We start from the raw sequence: 6,000 nt of genomic DNA, 5'->3' as shown, positions 1-6,000 counted from the left end.
GCAGCAGTGGGGCAGACAGTAACAATTATATTAAATAGAACCCTAATGATGGCAATCACTGGAAGTAAGCCAGCAGCTGCTACATGCATGAGCACAGATTCAACAGTACAGTAATTGTGAAGGATAAGTAGTGGTCATTCCCCTCCTGTCTCTAGGATGAGAAGGTGGGGATGCCCATGACAGTTACTCACTTGGCAGCGGCAATATATAGCAGCTGTAGATACACCTAGCCATTTCTCTTTATGTAATTATTAATTCACAACAGAAGAGACAGTAAACTGGGCAGTGATTTAAAATGTCAGTCCACTAGGCTTGAGAGGAACTGGAAGTGGGGGACTTTGTGGACAGCTCGTGAGTGTCCATTCCACAATATACGTGGAACATATAAGTGAAAGAAAAGGAAAGACAAGGAAAAGAACAGCACAGAAATGATTAGGTGGAATAGTGGGACCTTGGTATCCATGAGAGAATCTGTTCTGGACTTGCCCCACACGGATACCAAAATCCATGGATACCCAAGTCTCATTGTCCCCAATGGCGGTGCTTGCATGCGGTTATGGTGCCATTAGGTACAGCAGGACTTCAGGTGAAATCCTGTTGTCCCTAATGGCAGTGCGACCACATGCACACACCACCACTGGGGACAATGGAAGCTGTGTTTAATAGCGGCACAGCCATGTGCATGCACTGCCATTGGGGACAACATGGGCTTGCCATCTGCGGATGCTCAAATCTGCTGATGGCGTGTCTGAGGATATTGAGGTCCCACTATATAACAAATCCAACAAACATAAATATACTCTACAATACACTACAAACATATAAGACCATAAACAAGATTCAAGAAAAACTATGTATGTTATCATCAAATATTATCCCTGACTACCCTATTATCCCCCACCCCTCTCTAAAATCAGAAACTGAACAATATGAGTCCCCACACACCCCAACTTATAGTTAGAAATACTAATGAAATTAACTTCTTTGATTCTAGTAGGCATCAATATTCAAAATCAACAAATACTTTATTTCTTCTTTTTAATGAAATTTAAAAACAACTCTCATCCCCCGGATTTCTCTCTAATCAGAATATAAAGTTTTTCCATTTCCACTATTTCCAGGACCTTCTGTATCGAGTTTTCTTCCATTGGAATTTCCAAGCTTTTCCACTTGTGAGCATATAACACTCTAGTGGTTAAGATCATGTAGTGTAACACTTTCCAATTTTAAGGGTAAAATTCCATTAAAACCAGAACTATTTTTGCTGGGTTGAGCAGATGAGAATAAAAAATTGCTCAACTATAAAGTAGGTGGAACTTTAAAATCCCTCTTTGGAGAATAACAGCAGAAATGTTAACAGTGCAGTGCAATGACCCCCTGAAACAAATACTTCAATGGCTTATTGTGGTGGTGCTTTTGTCTCAAGCAGTGGTCTGTGCTGAGGAGGGACCATCAAATGAAGCATGGAAGGAAAATACAGTTGTTCACTTAGCGGTTGCAAAGTGTTCCTATTTAAAAACAGTCTCCTAGCATTAATGCTGTTAACCAAAGAGGTCAATATGCCATGAGTAAGCCTGCAGAAGTATGTAATGTTGGATGGAAACCAACTAGATCCCAAACTAATGATTAAGAATATCCCACTTCACTCTCATTTAGCCACCCCTTCGCTCTCATCCCATGCGGGCAGCTCTTGAAATTAGGCAGAGGGTCTCATACAGCTATAAGACCACATTAAATTACCACAGCAGCGACTCCAAACATTGTAATCTTCCCTGTTAGACTGTTGCATATATCCTCTGACAAAAATAGCATCTGTGCAAACATCAGTGACAAATCAATCCCTGGTTTCCTTCTGTCTGATGAGATTTGACCGGAAATTGAAACATTCTATTTTGCTACTGGAGCCAGCTAGCAAAGGCCAGGCCAGGGGTGGGGAGGCATGCCTCATCTTCTCACACAATTTCCCCGGGGCTGTTGTGAAGCAGCTGGTGTCTGGGGGAGCACTTTTAGAAGGAGGTACTAAAGGGAGTGCCTATCCAGTGTTGCACTCCTGATACGCTGAAGTCAACAGCTATGTATGGGGCAGCGCTGGATTAAAACAATTTCATAATCCTAGCGATTTCCTTTTTTGATCAGGATTATGAAACCAATCATGAATATCAAAAGCTACAGCTTAAACAGCATCTTGGGACAGATGCTGTGCAGCAATGGTTGCAATGAACAATGCAGGAGATGCGACTAGAATAAAGACTGAAGGTTTCTATTACATTCGGTGATATTCACCCTGCCTTTTCTTTCCATTCCCAGCAAACCAAAACTTGCTGTTGGATTTAACTGGGATGGCTGCATGATAGCTAATTCAGGTAAGAATTACTTCTTTACAACATGCATACCTTGTTTCTGCTCCTTACCCTGAAGTAAAGAAGGAGAATGAACACTGCTTGATGAACTGTTTTACATTTTGGGAATTCATGGACTGTTATTTATGGACCTGAGTATGCCCAATATGGCAACATTTAAAAATGTAGAGCTACAGAAAGGTAGGCATTGATCTGTTAATCTCAGAACCTAAGAAGAGCAATATGTGATTTTGGGGAGTCGTGCAACAGGCATGCTATGACACTGTAGTTCCAAATCTCACCCCTTCAACACCATATACTAGTGCAAAGTTACTTAACTTACATTGGACAATGCAATCTGTAATTTAAAGTCTGCACTGTCCCACAGCTTTTCACTTTCCAGAAAAAATTAACTGCATTTTGAAACAAAATTCTTATTCAGTTTATTCTTTTCACTAGATAAGGCCCATCAAATCAATATACCCCATTTCAAATTGAATTAAAAAGTCTTTGATAGAAGCCCCATGTATGCACTCCTGTTGTAACCCAGCCTGTAATGGAGCCTATGCACATGCAATTGAAACAACCACATATTGTTCTTACTTCCATTTCTCTACCACCTTCTGCTGTTCTCCTGTGTGCTTTTACATTGGAGTGAGGCCCTATCCATTTTTACTCTGTAGAGCTCTGTGCATACTGATGATACTCTCTAAATAAATAAAAATAATAATCACACCTTGTTGCTCCCAACCACCATCTCCATAGCTATAATATGCTTTATTTGACAGCATAGGTGTATAGCTTGCAAGATAATGCAGATGTAGTGCTTCAGACTGTCAAAGGCTTGTTGACCTTAGGGTCACCATAAGTCATAATTTATTAGGCAAATATCAACAATTATTGGACATGACTACTGTGTCGGGGCTGCACCTATTGCTGTGGTATTTTTAATATGGCAAAGCTGAAGACAGATTGTGGCCAAGGTATTCTGCTGCAAAAGGACAAGATGGTGCCATAGCCACTCCTCTGTTCCAGAATCTCCCCAAACGAGTGTTTGAAACTATCACCGAGGCCCCATTTCCACTGGGCAAAAAAGTGGTTTATACTGCTGTGATTCTGACTTGAATTTTTTTTCTGAATCAGACATCCTTGTCGTTCCCATTCATTTGCCCCGAATCAGACTCGGGAGGTGCAGGAAAAACCTCCCAAAAAGTACAGTCAAATTAACCTGGATTATCCACCACTGATTTGAGTTTTCCCAGGAAAAATCAATTACATGGGGATCAGATCCAAATTCCAATGGGAACGAAATCGGCGCAATGAGGATCGAATGCGCACTCAAATGGGAACAATGCTCCCATAATCCGCGTCTTGATCCGCTTTATAAGCCAGTGGGAATGGGGCCGCAAAAGGGAAGCATTCTCCACAGCATTTGAGGGCAGCAGGCTAGCTTAGGAGGGGTGCATGGCACAGAGCAGCTCTGACCTCCAACACTTGGCCACTACTTGCTCACCATCTGTATTCTGCAAAACAGAAGAATTGCACAGTGCAGAACAATGCATAGGATGCTACTCAGTTCATGGCCTGGGTTTGCTGCTCCTCAGTTGGACCTCTGCTCATGACACTGTGTTGGGAGGAACTGAGTAGGCTCCCACCAAAGTCAATCAGCAAGCATCACTGCCTTCATTGGGACTGGCTCAGAAAGATGGGAGTTAGGAAGCACATCTATGACTGTCGTGGCTGCCTCCCAGTATCCACCACCTGAGAGGAGGAAATCTTATGCTATCTAATGACAGGGCTGGTTAGGAAAACAGTGCTAATTATTAGGTTTCATTTACTTTAGAGAAACAGGAAGTCAATCTTTTCCACTAAATATTCCAGTTATTATTATTATTGCAATTGCTATGATTATAATTCCATAATGGCACAAGATGGATAGTTGCATCTCTGGACAGGAATGGATGCAGAATACTACTTTGCCTCATGTCAGCAGCAACTGATTTAGACAGAAGGTCAGCATGAATTCTTTGGGGGGCAAAATTAAGAGAGGCTTTTAGCAGCCACTTTCTTCATGCATATGCTTAATACCTTGATCCACAAGGCCAAAATTCAAAATTTGTTTGCATCCAATATATAAAATCAGAAAATGTTAACGTAGGTTTTATGCATTAGCCTCTATTATGTACCAGAATGTGAACATGGGAGATTATCTTGACAAGCAGCTTTCAACTCCCACTATTCCTTAGCAAGTGCTTTAAGTGAAGAAGATAGAAGCTACTTGATTCTGCTGGTTAACTGTGTCCAGTTGTAACAATAGTGAAATAACATTTTTTGTTGTTTGCAGTAGCCAGACCAAGGAAATGGGTAAGCAAAACCTAGCCCTGTCATTAGGTAAAGTGAGGCCTCAGTTACCTTAGGCAGCAGACTTTTGGTCTAATGAAAAGGTAGTGAATTTTTGGTGTTAATCTATTGTTATTGTTATGGGCCAAGGATAGATATACGTGTAGAATTTCTGTTATGGCAAAATAAATTGACTAGTTTTTATTATTCTGTACAATGACTTGTGTGGTGGGAAGTTCCTTTTTTTTCTTTTTTCTTTTTTTGAGGGGGAAAAGATAATTTTGAGATAATGTGTTAGGAAGCTCCATTTGAGGATTTGTGTCAGACAGTGCACTTTTCCATGCTGTCCTTTGGGGTACCAAAGGGTATTGGCACCCCTAGGGTTGGTATCACTCAGTGTGGTCACTCATTGATCTCCTTCTCCCATTTCACACCATACAGAATCCTTTTTGCACTAATGTTACTTATAAATCATAATTCACATAATGTGAATGAAATCTAATAGTTGTAACATAAACTACTAGTAAAATTAAAATTATACCTTCAAATTACAATATTATATGCATAACCTAAATATATTTACATATATGTAGTGAAGATTGGGTTAAAATGTAATGTTCTTAAAGAATTTTTTTAAAAAAATATATATTTTTTTAAAAAATTAAAATTTTGAAATTTTAATTTAAAAAAATTCTGGGGCACCTCCTTTCTTCTCCCACGGAGGTTCACATCACTCCCACCATTTCTTAAAGCTTTTTGAAGAGATACAGGCAAATGCCACAATGTTTCTGCCAAAATACAGGTGTTTGAGCAGAAGTGGTGTCACCACCCTTTAGGATGTCACCTGGTGTGGTCTGAACCCGACGTACCTCCTAGTGATGCCACTGGCAAAGAGCAGTTTTAGCTAAGAGGCTGTTACCTATCATGCTGTCCATAACTCTATATTCTATCCAGTCAGCGGTATCACATGAGGGTGCAGGGTGTGTGGCCCACGCCTGGTGATACTTCAGAAGAGGGGTGACACCCAGTCAGACCCTCTTCACACTGCGCTCCTCCTAGTTTTGCTGCAGCAGCAAAGGAGAGGGTCAAACAAGCTTCCCCTGGTTTTGCCATGGCGGCAGAGACCTCCTCATGAGGAAACCTCTGCTGCCACTGTGAAGGAAAGGGCCAAGTATGTCCTTTTAGCCACTATCTCCCCAGTAGCCTGCAATTGACAATAATAGTGGGGATGCCATTGTAGCCAGTGCTATGGTCTGAAATTTCATATTCTGTCGACTGTAGTTCTATCAGGCTCAAGGTATGGCATGGTGGCTTACAGTCT

General features: G+C 41.0%; 1 protein-coding gene across 1 annotated transcript in view; it reads left to right on the top strand.

Moving 5' to 3' along the window:
- Positions 1-1,090: 1,090 nt before the first annotated feature.
- The window catches only part of KIAA1614 (KIAA1614 ortholog), a 63,334-nt gene continuing 58,424 nt past the window's right edge, over positions 1,091-6,000 (top strand). Inside the window, exon 1 of the mRNA XM_042461589.1 lies at positions 1,091-2,363. The gene's annotated coding sequence lies outside the window, so the exon portion shown is untranslated. The remainder of the gene's footprint in view (positions 2,364-6,000) is intronic.

This window comes from Sceloporus undulatus, chromosome 4 (genome assembly GCF_019175285.1).
Source record: "Sceloporus undulatus isolate JIND9_A2432 ecotype Alabama chromosome 4, SceUnd_v1.1, whole genome shotgun sequence".
NCBI lineage: Eukaryota > Metazoa > Chordata > Lepidosauria > Squamata > Phrynosomatidae > Sceloporus > Sceloporus undulatus.
This window is presented reverse-complemented; position numbering and strand designations above follow the sequence as displayed.